The sequence below is a fragment of the Pseudonaja textilis genome, chromosome 5, assembly GCF_049901715.1.
Source record: "Pseudonaja textilis isolate UNSWEBS1 chromosome 5, rPseTex1.2, whole genome shotgun sequence".
In the NCBI taxonomy this organism is placed as follows: domain Eukaryota; kingdom Metazoa; phylum Chordata; class Lepidosauria; order Squamata; family Elapidae; genus Pseudonaja; species Pseudonaja textilis.
In genome coordinates this window covers 42,263,097-42,278,554 of record NC_141994.1, presented here as the reverse complement: position 1 = coordinate 42,278,554, position 15,458 = coordinate 42,263,097, and the positions used below count along the sequence as shown (strand labels likewise).

General features: G+C 33.3%; 1 long non-coding RNA gene across 9 annotated transcripts in view; it reads right to left on the bottom strand.

Moving 5' to 3' along the window:
- The window catches only part of LOC113434829 (uncharacterized), a 102,145-nt gene that overhangs the window by 22,542 nt on the left and 64,145 nt on the right, over positions 1-15,458 (bottom strand). For 8 of the 9 annotated variants that reach the window (XR_015743848.1, XR_015743851.1, XR_015743849.1 and 5 more), the window contains exon 6: positions 14,242-14,382. This is a non-coding gene — a long non-coding RNA (uncharacterized LOC113434829). Of the gene's footprint in view, positions 1-14,241; positions 14,383-14,472; positions 14,545-15,458 lie in introns of those variants that run through there. The other variant, XR_015743856.1, reaches the window with a different exon arrangement.

The following is a 15,458-nucleotide window of genomic DNA, read 5'->3' as shown; positions in this document are numbered from 1 at the left end:
TACCTTTAGATGTGCTGTACTTTTTAGTCATGTGGGCTGTGTTAACTGGGAGTGATATCAATATATCTGAAGAAACCAGTTTGAAACCAGTATTTTACTTGCAGGGGTTTAATTTCACCATTATGCTCTTATAATGCCAGCAGATTGCTCTCCAATACTTGCACTTGGTTAATTCATTCAGTTCAAACAAAAATACTAAGTACAACCTCATTGATTTTATAATTTAACATTTTATAATGGTTTGGGGGGCTCCTCTAGATAGAATACAGCAGTTGCTTGAGGCTGCAGGATTTAAAAATAAAGAGCAAAACTGCAAAGACTTAATTTCTTATTCCTAGTAGCTGTGACCTAGTTGTTAATATGCCATTAAAGTGCTATGAATGACCACATAGGCATTCTCCAGAATGATCTGTTTCCATCCTGGCTGTCCAGGACTTCCAATGTTGCATTTATGTCACTGTAATTGAGTTCATCCCTATTTCTGCCCTCTTTTCCCCCCTTTCTTCCAGTTTTCCTAGCAAAGTCTTTTCAAGGGAGATGGCATCTTTGCAAAATGTATCCCAAATACGTATAATAATTCCAGCCTGGTTATTTGCGCTTTACGACTTGGCTATTCATAGTATTTTCATAATGTATAACAAGAGACTTTAAAAGTATCAGAACCTTTCTAACCAGCTTCTACAAGTTTTGCTTCCTTAGAGTATCATAAGAAATATTACGTAATTCTGATCTGTATAGGTATAGACACATCCTGGCTGGGTATCTCTTCCACTGCATTCACTGCTATTCTACTAAGTATTACAGGTAGTCCTTGAGGAACAACAAGCTGTTTAATAACTGTTTGAAGTTACAAACGCTCTCCAAAAGTGTACTTATGACAGGGGTTCAAAATGGAACCAATCAAAAACTTTTGCATTCAAGGGTCCTGGATTCAGTAACTCCAGAAGTGGCAGTCATTTTTAATCCTTTGACCTCCCTTTGGGACCTGGAAGTTACCCGTAGTTATGACGGGCAATTTCCGAGATCCATTCCCCCCCCCCCCCCCAGGGATCAGGACTTTGAGGCATTTTCTTCTCATTGCTACCATGTGGAGAACTAGACGAATGAAACTCATTGCTATCCTTGTTGCTTCTTTTATTGCTGTTGCTGTTGCCTTGAGAACTGGAGTATTGTAGTTGCCTTTGTAGTCGCCTTAGGTATTTTACAAACTGCATTTGTTTGTAAATACTTTACAAATTACTGTACTTTGTGTGTAAAGGGTTTTTCTTTTCATTACAATTGCTTGCAGAAATATTAGCTAGCATCTATAGAAATCAGATTCCGTACTGTAAAGTTCCTTTGCATTCTAATGTACTGTGTTTGTTGCTTTTGCTTTTAAGATTAGTGTGAGCTATTGTAAATTGCTTGTAGAACAGCTGATTGGTGGGCAGAGTGGTTCCTTTGGAGGCTCCACAGTGGAACTACCAGAAAATTCACACACCTGCACAACCCAATTTAAAGGGACACTTGCTTGGAGGCACTGTGGTTCAGAGGCAGAGGGCTGCCTCGCCTTACCAGAACAGCTGATGGCTAGTTGACAGCAGTTCCATTCAGAGGCTCAACAGAGAACTCTGCAAATTCACGAGAGCCTTTCAGTACACTTAACAATCATGGAGGTCATTTAATGAACCAAAGCAAATAGTCAGCCTAACCTTTGTTCACTTAAACAACTAGTTGACTCACTTAATAAGCATGCTAAAAAGTACTATAAAGATGAGTCCGATTCGTTTAATGACAGTTTTGACTTATGACTCTACTGGACAAGTTCCATTTGTGTGTACCTTGAGGACTATCTATAGTGTACAGCATATTTCTTAACTGCTGGTTCTTTGTTGATTTTCAATACTAAAAGAAAGAATTCATCCACTGCTACTATACCTTGGCTTTGAAAAAAAAATAAGCTATTAAACACTTTTCAAAATTTAAACACATGACAGTAATCCATATTGGATTTAACAAAAATGTGTGAAAATTATTGACTCAGCAGTGCCACTCCACTTGCTAATGACATCTAAGTACTTTATGAGAAAATTGACTCCAGAAGCATTTGCCAATGGAAAACCTCATTTTTTGGGCACACACAAATCAGACCAAAAATCAAATTTTAAACCAGCTACCTAGGTGTCTTGGATAAAAGCTTACTTTCTTCATCCAGTCCTGATAGAAAACCGATAATAAAGATATAGAACTGAATACCATTCATAGAACATTATTTCTAGCTTTATGTTTTAACTTTTCATAATTTATAATTTATTATAGTTTGATTTATTTCTTCTCTGAAAATGTCCAACATTCAATTAGATATAATTGAAATATTTAAGAAAGTATGTCTTAATTTTAATTTAGAAATTTCAGAAAGTAACATAAACCATCTAAATAAAATTATAAAAATAAATGCTATATGTCTGGACAACTAATTTCAATTGTCCTATATAGATATAAAATAATATGGGAAATAAAATAGGACTTGACAAAGGTCAATCTCAGTGTTCTATTGATTATGCTGATGGACAGCACTGTGTTATTAATCTGGTAATGAAATAATTGCATGATTTTGCTGCCTTGATATTTCTTGGTATTATTTGCATTAATTCTGTTTTTATTCTATTGTAAGATATTTCATTTTCTATTTGCAAGTAATCATGATTTGACTGGTAATTGTAAGAATACTCAGTAAGAATGTACTCATTTCTGTTAGGAAAATCTAACACAATGGCTATGAATTTTTATTCTCCTAGGACTATATTTGTTGGATTATATATAGTTTGCATTTTTTCACAGTATTCAAGTTCTAGACAGGAATTACTTTTCAAATAGAAAATTTTGAAAATGGGATTCAATTCAGGAGTCATAAGTGAAATTTGTGAAAGAAGAACTTCTTTCTACATATGCCCAATTTGGTTTGTCCAAAGAAACTTCAACAAATCCTATTTAATTTGGACAACCATAATTAAAACTAATGGTATAATAATAAATTACTCTTACCATATTTTCTATCTCTGTATTATTGCAGTATTGCAGAGAAAAGGGATGTGGATAGCATAATGCAAAACTATGACTTGTCATGTTCAACTAAACCTAGTCAGTACTCAATGGTATCCTTGGAATGTAGCCAGGACCACTGCTGATGTCCTCATTGTAATGTGCATAGTTCTTCTTTCCCTATTTAGTATTCCAACTGCTACCAATAATTGGATCTAGACACTCTTATAATACTCATCAAGGCTCTGGTCCACATGAATGATACTGTGATGACCCATGGTGGGATACAAAAGCAACAAAGTCACAAAAACAGTGAAGTCTCTTTAATTCTTTCTACTTGGCTTTCAAGGTCCAATTAGCATTGACTAGAGAAAAAACTCCCTCACAAACAGTTGAGAAAAGGAAGAACCATTCAAACTCAAAATACATATAAAATTATAAACAGAAAAAAACAACACAAACCACACTGAAGAATTCACAAGACAAGGCAGGATAAGGGCTTGAAGATGTCCACAGATATCGAAATACACAGACTGGCAAGGATGCCAGAACTCATATAAGAATTGAAAGACTAGAAATATTTTCATGCTTTGCCTCCAGCACTGGCCCACGCGCAGTTTGTCCTTTTAAACAGTCCTCACAGTGGCAGCCTATTAAGGGGATCAAGGCCTTTCCTCCCCCGTAGACCACTCCATTCACGTTTCTCCCTTATCCACTTCTCTCTGCGTGCCCTAGAATGAAGAAGGGATGGGCCTGGGTCTTCTTCTGAATGCCCAGCTGGCCTGTGCCCTTCTCCAGCTTCCTCCACAACCTCACTCCCACTCCCTGTCCGCTGTTCCTCCTCTCCCTCGGAGTCTGGAGCATGACAGGAGCATGACAGATATTAATATCTGAATATATTCAGGAAACTAAATTAAATGAATTCATAAATACATTTCTTTTGTGGGTTCATAAGTTCATCAGTCTCTTTTATTGTAATCTGGAGTTACTCATAGACAACCCTGAATTCTTCAAACTATTGAAAGATCTAGAAATAATTTTCAAAATGCCACAAATATCTTTACAATATCAGCACTATATAACACAAAATACTTATAAATACTGCAGCTCTGAGCAATGCTTTATGAAGTATAACCAAATATAATTAGGTGTTCAGGATAAAATATCTGGACTTTATAAAGTAGTATTCTCATAGTATGATATCAACATGACATAATTAAGATACTTGATTTAATCTAATTTAAATATTTTTCATCAAAACAATTTCTTTAAAAATGACTATCCCTCATTTCAGTAACTTTTTTTGCATGACTTCAATGAGTTCCCTTCAATATGTAATAAACAGGAAATATATTTTTCAGATAGAGAATCAGTATATTGTAGTGGTTAAGGCCCCAATCTAGAAACCAGAAACTGGTTGGATCACCTTGGGCCAGTCTCTCTTTCTCAGCCCTAGGAAGGAGGCAATGGGAAAGCACTTCTAAAATCTTGGGGAAAAAAACCTGGATGGACTTGTCCAGGCAGTCATTAGGAGTCAACACTGACTCAAAGGCACAAAACAAAGAAACAAAAAAAGATACTTTCAGAATTACTACAAGTGATAAGGATACAAGATTTGCAAATGTAGAAAAACAATTTGTTTAATTTGGCAGAGTATCAAACATACAATGGGCTGTTTTCTATTTTATGCATGAACATGCTTTGCGGCAAACATACACAGCATCTACATTATCAATGTAAGAGTAGTCACATTAATACTAAAAATAAGCCCAGCCAACAACCCATCTGCTCTCATGAATTATGTTTAAGAAATCATATGTAATATAGACATTTTTGTCTGCATATCATAAAGCCCTGACATATCCAAGCTTTCACAAAAAAGGCTGTGGGATGTGACTTGAATAACAATGTGTCTCAACTAATTAGTATTTTCAGTTCACCATATTCACTTTTAGACTTATTGCTGTTTGCACATAGTAATTTAGGTAAACAGATCCCTTCCACAGCTGCATCAATTAACACTGCTAATCAAAACTGAATTCAGGTAATTAGGCACATTTATGCAAAAAGTCTGCAATTTGGGGAGAAAAGCTAGATTCTATAGTAATAGTTCGCTAAGCAGGAATCTCTATTTTTTCAAATAAGATGTAAAACAAAGGTAATTTAGCCAAAATGTAAAGGAACTGCAGATTCAGAAAAAGTATATAAATTATATATTAACAATTATCTGTATTCTCAGAAACTTTATGAATTTTAATATAATTATTTGAAGTATTATGAGATTCACATAAGTACAAAGTTGTTATTAGCAAGAAGAATATTCAAGGTTCATGTGCTTTTATTAAATGAAATATACCTATTTTATTGATTCAACCCATCCAGTCAAGCAGGAAGGGTATGTTTGTGAATTTCGACTGGCATGGCCTAGGGAGAGAGACTTCTCTGTCACTGTCCCGACTCTATGGAACATTTTGCCCCAGAGGCAAGGCAGGCCCCTCCACTCTTCTGGCTTTCTGAAAGAGTGTTAAGATGTGGCTTTACTAACTGGCAGAGGGGTCTCAGAGTGGAAAGATATATAGTGGCAAGATTTTTTATTGCCAAGAAAAACATTCAAGATTAATGTAACTAAAATAAATAAATAAATAAATATTGATCTGTACTTGTTGATATAATTTGGTCCACTCCAATTGTTCTGAACACACTGCAGAAGAACATTTAATATTCATGTATTTATTAAGTTTATATCCTAATTTAGAAGTTCAAGGTGGTAAACCTGATGCTCTTTTCTCCATTTCTTGCCACAACAACAACCCTGATGGGTGGGTTAGATTAATAGTGAATCAGGGCTTAAAATATACCAAAACTGTTTCTCCCACAATACCTTAATAAACCACTGTGTATTCATTATTTAGATGATTTTTCCCTTAATCAAATTTTATATATTCCCATGCATTAAAAAAGAGAGCAATGATTCAAGATCTGGAAAGAAATAAAAACCAACCAGTTTTGGAGGACTCTCAGAAGAAAATACACAAAGAGAGACAATCTGTCCTTTTCATTATATTTTATCTCCCTAAATAAACTAAGAAGTATTACAAAATTGCAATTATACTTTTAACTATACAGTTAGACCAGGAACTCAGTGAAGTGAAGCCATTGTGAAATAAAATCATGGCTTTGCTTATGATCTTACTTTGTTTTCCTTTGCTTTATAGACTTGCAAAGGTTGCAAATGCAAGGATGGTTACTTTTTCATCACTGTCATAATTGCAAATGATAAATGAGGCAATCTCTAAATAAGGTCTACCTGCAATAAAAAGAAAAGTACTGTAGAAGTATAGTGATGGATTTCCTCTTAGCTCAACTGCATGGAAGCTTATTATAAGCCCTTTTAGGCAAACCAGATCAAGAAATCAACTCCCCAGAAGGGTTAAAACTACTTTATCTATTTCATTATCTACTTTTTGGCAATAGTAACTAAATTTCATTGTGATTTACTTCCACTCCTTTCTTATACTCCAGTGAATCAAAAGGGTTTTTATTTACCTGAGCTGCTTCCAAATATTGTTGCTCATGATTTAAAAAATGTTTTAGCATCTTTATCTAAGCAACAGTTTTTGCTTCTTCCAACAAATCCACCTTCCTTATGCTCTACACTTGTACTGTGTGTATGGGTATACACTCCAAATGTTACTGAGCCTAAATAGCATTTTAGTCATGATACCTCAGATAAAGTCACTTCAGAAACAGAAGTTTGGACAATTGTAAAAATTGAAGACAAGAAAAAAGAAAACCAGTCAAAGGCATAGATGGTTAGATATCTAACTAAATATGATGATTGAAATTATCAGCATAGATTTATAAACATTCAAAGGAAAGCCTGATTAACTGTTGCCCTTGAATCCATGGATTGGAAGCTTTTGAACCTTTTACCTCAGTCTCTTATTACAAAACACACATTTATAGTGCAATACTAACCTAATCTTTCTGACAGTGATTTCAGCAATCATTTTCAACTTGCCAGTTTGTCACCTGGCCTTCTTTAAATGTACTCAACAACACTATAAGGGATAGATAATGGCCTTACGCTGCGTCTTTATTTACCAATGCTAAGTAGTTAATAATTCCTGCTGACAAGATCTATTTTATTTATTCCTTGATTATCCCACCTTCCTCTAAGCAGCTCAGGTCAAGATGCATTTGTTTCTACTTTGCTACAAAAAACAAAATAGATTTTCTCACCCCAAACCAGGATAAAGAGTTTGGCTGAGACTAGAATGAGTATTTGAGCTTTACCTCTGTGGTTTTTCTTCATTCTTGTCACATTTTCTACAAGTTAAGAGATGGCAGTTATGACTGTTACTTCGTTTTGTTATTGTCATGATCTGCATTATTATATTTAAACTAATGAGGCTACAGAATAAAGTAAGTACACATGTTTATTTATTCCAATGCTTTATAGAGAAGATTATCTCATGGCAGTGATTTTGATCAGCGTACATAAGTTAACATCACAGCAACAGTATGTAACTCATACTGCCATGATCAAAACAATTCTCAAAACAAAAAGCCAGATCGGCAGCAGCATTCACCTAACGTGCCAGCCCAAATGCCCAGGGGAACAGGGAGAAATGCTAACAGGATTGGGGCCATCCACATGTCTGGGAAGGATACTGTCCACAGGTTGGGTGCAGCCATGGAGAAGGCATGGTTTGAAAGCATAGCCTGATACGCATCTTTAATTATATTGGTATAAGTATGAACTAGCCTAATAGACCATGGGTGTCAAACTCACAGCCTGCGGACCGGATGTGTCACATGCTGTCCCCACCCCCGCCCAGTTTAGCGAATGGGAAAAAAAGTCCTGATACATCACATGACACCACTGTGCCAGTGCAAGTTTGACATCCCTGGACTTTCTAGTCCTGCTACAACTTTGTGGCAAGATTGTTAGTAATTCACTTATCTTTTCATCTCACAGAAAGGCAATGTTTGCAATGATGAAAAATCCTTAGGATTTCCATTTAGGAACATTTTATACAGTATGTTGCTGGGAAAAAAAGTACTTTCATCTGCTATAGACATACAATAGCTTGACTGCTTAGTATTAATATCTCATAATGTAGTATTAACTCTATTTAATCAAAATTATAATTCAGGCATGAAATGCTATTAAAATTTTCAATTTCTTACTCCATCACAATAGTGGGTGACTACAGATGAAAATAAATATAAGGACAAAATTATCCTTTGTGTACAAGATTTCACACTGTTTCCACGTGGTATGTTTGTATAATAATAGCAGTGAATTTTTTTCGGAGGATACCTAAACTTAAGTAGAGTGATTCTAATGTCAATGCAGCTCACCAAAGTCATCTACTTACTATCAAAATGAAAAGGCAACAGAATAGTACAAAAATATAAGTATTTATGTTAAATTATATTATAGTAAGAACAGCTCTACTCAAGTGCAGCTTATTGACTTAAAATGATCAGCAGGCAAAAGTAGAGTGTAGGAGTGTCATCAAGGGAAAAAAAAAATTCCAAGATGGCACCACAATTTACAATCATAGTCCCATAATGTTTTTTGTGTTACCAGAAAGTGGGAGAGCTTCAATTGCATGAATATAGTAATGTAGTGGTCATTTTGACTTTTTATACATGTATATTCCCATACCTTTGGAAAGATAGAAAATAAGTTTAGCAAAGAAGGAATATCTACTCAAACTTCTGGCTAATATATTTAGAAATAAACCCACTATTCAAGTAACCTCTAATTTCAACTATTTTTATTCATTACAATAACTTTTATATTATGGAATTGATGGCAATAAATGGAAGCTTTAGCACACCGAGCTATGTCCATGTATAAAATTAGGAAAAAACATGATTAGGAATCTGTCAGTGGCAAATGCCTTTGTCAGAGTGTACAGCCAGAATTCCACAGGGAAAATTCATGAAAAGTATTATTGATTTTTTAAAGAACAAATGTTTAAAATGACTGCAGTAGTGTAACTATCCCTGGAAAATTCCTGTTCTTATAATAAATCAATATAAGCTTGAATTGATTTCTTTGTAAAACAGCATGTCATTTTTTTCATTAGCTGAACATAATCTGTATTTATTATTCTCCTTATAAATAAATTCTTATTTATTTTCTTAAATTGTACCTCTAACTACTGTCAAGGAAATATTTTTAGGACATTATCATTTGTGCACTTAGTAATGGTATATATGCATTCCTTTACAAACTGAATGGGTTGTTTTCTTTTCTGAATAAACAACCATGATTTACACACTAGAAAAATCTTAGATGTTTCATCCACCCCTTAGATCTAGAATTCTCCTTTTTCATTCTCTTTTTATAAGTATAAAATTTGGCTTTCGGCAATAATGGAATTATAGCTTTTCAAGAATAGCAAATATTTAAATAAATAATTTATATGTTTATTTAAATAAATGAACTTTTGTCAAACAACCATGAATATCCCAGAGCTGCATGGAATTGCACAAAATGTATAGTTCCTTCAAAATGCAGGGTAGCTTCTGTAAAGCAGTAGAGTGAACCCTCCTACTTCAGATGACCCTGATGTATGATGGTAGAACTGAGTCGTGAAAACAAAATAAAAGCATTATTTAGACTTCATCTAAAATAGTAATTTATTTGTTTGTTTATAGAGCTTGTCAAGCATGCCAGACGGTATCCTTTTCTTTTAAAAAAAAATATTTGGAAAGCCTACTTCTATCCAAATTTAGACATTTAAAAAGCCAACATGTTTTTAAGCACTTTTTGGATAAGATTTGAATTGCAGGCTAAAGGATAATTCAAATATGGGATTACATATAAATATTGTTCTAAGATATCATACCACATTATAGAATACATAAAACAGCCGCTAAACCTTTACTAAACCTTTACTTTACTAGGAAATTATCTTTTTCAGGAAATAACAAATATATGTTCATTTTGGATCTCTTCTGTCACCCCTTTGAAATTGGCCAGGTCAGGAAACAGATTCCACAAAGATTATTGGAATTTGGTTTTATTACTGTAGAGTACAATAATAGACTTTTGAAAGCCTGACAGTTCTTTCCCATCTCTTATATGAAAAAAAATAAAGCAGGAAAATCTTGAGTTTCTTTCTAAACGTTTCTTCTCTTTCAGAGCTAGGGTGATATTTACATAATGTTTTTGCATACCTTCAAGTTTTTCTCTGTATTACTCTACTCCTTTGCAATATACAATTCTATCAAACCATGGTATTCTTAGAACTACCTGCTAGGGATAGAATATGGAGATGAGCCTTTTAATGGTTCCAGCTGCATCTAATTACAGAGTTTAGAATATTTGAGCCCTTATTTGCTGCAATGTCATCTTTCTTATACAATATCTGTATATTTATTTACTTAATTATATTTCAATTTTTATGGATGTCCATCTCAAACTCATGATTCTGAATAGTTAACAGCAGCTAAAAAGCACCATATAAAGGCACATAATTTGCATACATAATTACATAATCCATACATAATAAACAGACAAGGTAAAAACCAAAACAACCAGCAAATAAATCAGTACAAGTATTGCATCGGCTCTGTCATACATCTGGATCTCCAAGCTTGGTGACACAGCCCTGTCTTAAAAGCCTTGTAGAAAGCCAGCAGAACTGGGGCTAATGTAGTCTACAGGGGATTTGTGCTCCAAAAGGTGGGCCTAAGAGAAAGACTTTTCCTAGATCTTACCAAATGACACTGATAGATGAAACCTGTAGCATGTTGGCCCTATGTTAGGAATTACCTTTCCTTACCACAATTACCAGCATGATGAACTAAATTCAGAAGTATACTGGCAACCAATGCAGCTTTTTAAGCACTGGTGTATTATGTGCTGATTGAGCATACAACCAACTGCCTACTACTTTCTGTAACTGCCACAGCTTCTAAATGCACTTCAAGCAGAGCTACTTAATTTTGTCAGGCTAAGTTGAAGCCCGTTCTTCTTATTCAAACTACCCCAGTCTTGATATACTAAAACTTGATATACTAAGTGATCAGGAGCAGAAATGTAAAGTTGGGTACAAACAATATACTGATTCCCAGCAATTTCAGTTTGGGTTAGATGCCATTTACATAATTAAATCAGGGGTGCGACTCAACTGGTGTAACAACCGGTTCAATGAGCGTGCACTTTGCGCATGTGCATGCCAAACATGCACTTTGCATGCACGCAGAGCGTTTGCTACTGACCTTCTTCAGCAATCTGTGTGCTAAACAGCTGACGCGCAGCAATCTGCTGTGCCGTGCGAATCAGGCGAGCTTGAAAAAACAGGATATAAAGCACAGACTAGAGCCAGGGTGAGTGGATGGGCCCAGCAACTGATTGTCTGAGTGAACTGGTTCACTCACAGCTGATCCGGAGCTACGGGTTCACCCAAACTGGGCTGAACTGGTAGAATCCCACCCCTGAATTAAATGACTTGATTAAATGAAAGATGTGTCCCACAGTTAATAGAACTATATTGGCCCTCAATTCATATGATTTTTTTCCTCTTTTTACATTCTTATTCTACAACTGTACTATGTATCTTATTAGCATTTACTTATTAACTTAATATTCCTTTTTTCTTTCAGAAAGTCAAGGCAGTATATATACTGCCCTGTCCTCTTAATTTTCTCCATAGCAGCAACTATAAGGCAAGTTGGGCTTTAATAGAATAATTGGCTCAAAGTTACCCAGTGAGTTTCCATGGCTGATGTTAGATTAGAACTTGCATGAGAAATAAGTATGCTAGGATATTCAGGAAATTATCAAGGTACAATGATATTTTCATACCAAATTAAGTACAGTCTAAGAACGATTTTGTGTAGAATACATGGATACAACTGTTAGAGAAAATACACAAACAAATATATAATTTTCTAACTTAGATGTAATTTCTCAAAAATTTTAAAATAAAAACTGAACATTTGGGGAAAAACAGCTAAAATTGAAAGACAGTTATAAATTAGTAATGGGTAATATCTATATCTATATATCAATGGTCTTACTCATGTTCACTCAGAAATAAGTTGGCAGAATTCAGTGAATTTAAATTTAAAAAATAAGCACAAGCAATACAGTTTAATTAATCCGTAACCTGATTACTTGGATTAATTGTAGAACCTATGCTCTTCTGCACTTCCACAAATTGTATTCAGCCCTGCAATAGTTTTCATTTCATGTTAAAATATGATCCTAATATAAACTTAAAAGTATGCATTTTTCCTACTTCAATATCCTGAAATCCCCCGCAATTTAACCACTCTTATAGCGAGGTAGTTTCCTTCCTCTGTCATATTTCATGGAATCCTGTAAGAAGTTTTTTTTTTCTTCTGAAAAGGTATTTTAAGAGTGAATGGAAGGGCTAGGTATAAGATAGCTGCCACCTCAGGGTTTTTAACATTTACACAACAATACCAAGTATTTCTCTACCTTGGCAGTAGTTGGGAATTCAACTTTGATGAAAGAGAGAAATAAATTGGAAAGGGCAGAAGACTGCATATTTATTACCATTTTAATAGCATTCATATATTTAAAAAGATAGAAACTAAGTATTCAGTGAAGTTAACATCGATATTACAGTTGGCTCACAACTGTTCTTTTTAACCTTTAAAATAGAGATCTTTGTTTTGTAATATACATAAAGAGCAGAGTTTTCTGTTTCATCAATGAGAGAATTAGCTGAAGTGGACAGGCCTATTTCATGGATTTATACATTTCTCCCTCCAATATTTAGGATTTATTTTATGAACTGAATATGCATCTTCAGCTGAAAGTACAAGGATCAGTCTATAGACATTAAAGTTATTGTGATTTAATTAATTTAATAATTTAATAATTTTTTAAAAAATATTAATAATCCCTGCACATGAAAAAATGAAGTTTCAATTAGTGGGAGGGGTTTAATCTAGCTTTCTTCTGGTTTGTTTCTTGTTTTCTATTCTAGGTGCTCTTATACTTGCTTTTCTATCAATCCAAAAACAGAACTTAAACTGTGGCTTCTTATAGTACTTAATGTTTCACTCTACTACTGTATATAAAGATGCTGTGAGCAACAAAAGGTTTGTTCAGAAGTGATCCATTTCAAAAAACTTTTTGTATAATTTTATTTAAAATCTTCCTCTTTGTGGACTTAATGCTGAATTGGTTATTCCAAATGACATACGGTAATTAGTCAATACAAGTTCTCATTTGTTAGCTGTGTACCATATTTTTCTTTCAAAAAGTAATAAAGAAGTAATTAAAGCACTTCAGCATTTAAAACTACAGTGAATAAAGCTGTCTAATTCAGGAGTGATCCATCAGTAATACTGCAGCATGTTGCACAGGTAGTAATTAGAGGTTTAGAGATTATAAGAATGGATGTACAAAACACAGAGAACTGAAAGTTTTTAAAATTTGTTTTAGTTGAACTTGAAACAATTTTCAAGCATTTTACTATTTTGAAAAAAGCATTACATTTAGAAAAAATATGAAATAATAATACAAAAATGCTGGTACAGCAAACATCTGGTCAGTAAATTTTACACACATGATCACCTCCTTTTATTTTTAACATCCATTTTACTTAAAATTGAAAATTAGTAAAGTGGAAATGAATTTGTGTTTCAAGACCTTATAAAATCCATCTAAGAATCATTCCAAAGTTAATAAATAATGATAATTTTCACTGATTTGATTAAATATCTGATAGGTAAATAGGTAACAACTCCAATATAATGCAGATTGAATGCAATGAAAATATTATAGTGATATTTCTGCAAAACAAATAAGATCCTTCACATAAGATCCTATTAAAAAATGTAAAGTACTAAAATATATTGTAAATGCCTCAAAACTGTACCTCATAATCAGAATTGTATAAATATAATTAATATAAAATTACTGGACCTCTTCCTAGCCTTCATATATAAATAACAAAAATCAATGTACATACTTGCGTATCAGGGAAATCTTATATCTGCTTTTTCTAAATCCTTCTGAATTCAATAGCATTTCTTCATGTAAATATAAAACTACAGTTTAATTGGGATATGGTTCTTTTTATGCTACATTCTGTTATCATGTAGTAGCTTCAGAGACTGATATTAAAACAGACTAAATTAAGTATTTTCTTTTTTAGGCTATCAGTGACCTTTAATACAAGAACACATTCTGACAAATAATACTCTTTATCTTACCTGTTTTTTAATCATTTCGGCCACAGTTTTGAAATTCCTTTGCAGGTATATTTTCTCACTGAATTCTAAAAAGTAATTTTAGTGTTCAAAGTAATGCAGCTCAGACTATGTCATAGTCCTTTGTATTATATTATCTTCTTACTGAAGTAAAGAAGAAAAAAAGGAGAATTAAAATATCTTTTGAAATTTGATCATAAACATTTGTTTCTTGTATTTGAAAATTATAGTGACCTCATTTCTTTAGAATTGGGTTTTAATTTCTGGAAGCTTAATGAAAGGTTCATCAAACTTTAATCACCAATAAAAATTGCAGATTGTATCACCTGGGGAACATTTATTATTTCAATGCTGAATAGCACATTGCTAATCTGTATATTAGCACATCTGTGTGAACATATTCCTAGAAGTTATTACTTCCTTTGAAACTATTACAAGGAGTTTACTGCAATACAAAACTGTCCTATTTAAAGCCAGAAACATTTGCTGTGACACTATTATTTATTTATTTAAAACATTATATAGCCTCCTGTCTTATATTGAACTCTGCACATCTCCCTATCAGCAATTAAAACAATATCAATAATAAATCAACATAATACAAAAGCATATTGAAAGCATAAATGTTTTAAAAATTGGCACCAAAGCTAAACTTCACCATATAGTCCCACACAAAATTCTACCACCCACCTCCCCTTTTAATATTCCTTTTATAATCCATACAATTATTTGGTTTTCCAGCTGAGTTTTAACAACACACTACATTTCAATTACATGAAATATTATGGGTGTGCTGATTAAAGGAACAATATATTTATTCTACCTACTTATGTTTTTCCTTCAAATTGAAATTTGCATCACTAATCTGTTGTCCGTTATTCTATTTATACAATTCTTTGTTCCAGGCAGAACAAAGTATTGATTTGTTTAAACCCAAAGCCAAACTATAAAAATGTCAAGGAAGGTTAAAATTATAGTCTAATGATGATATGAAATAATATTTTTGATGAGCAATTTTTTTAAAAAGGCTGAGAAAAGGAAAACTGCTAGACATCACTTTTAATTATCTTCTTTATAAATTTGATCAAACAATGTAAAATTATCCAACTGAATTTTACTTAAAAAAATTAATGTTTTTAAAATACTGAATGGGCTATTTATATAGTGCATAGCAACTTCTATTTTTTATTGAGAACAGAGTAAACAAAAGTATAAAAAAT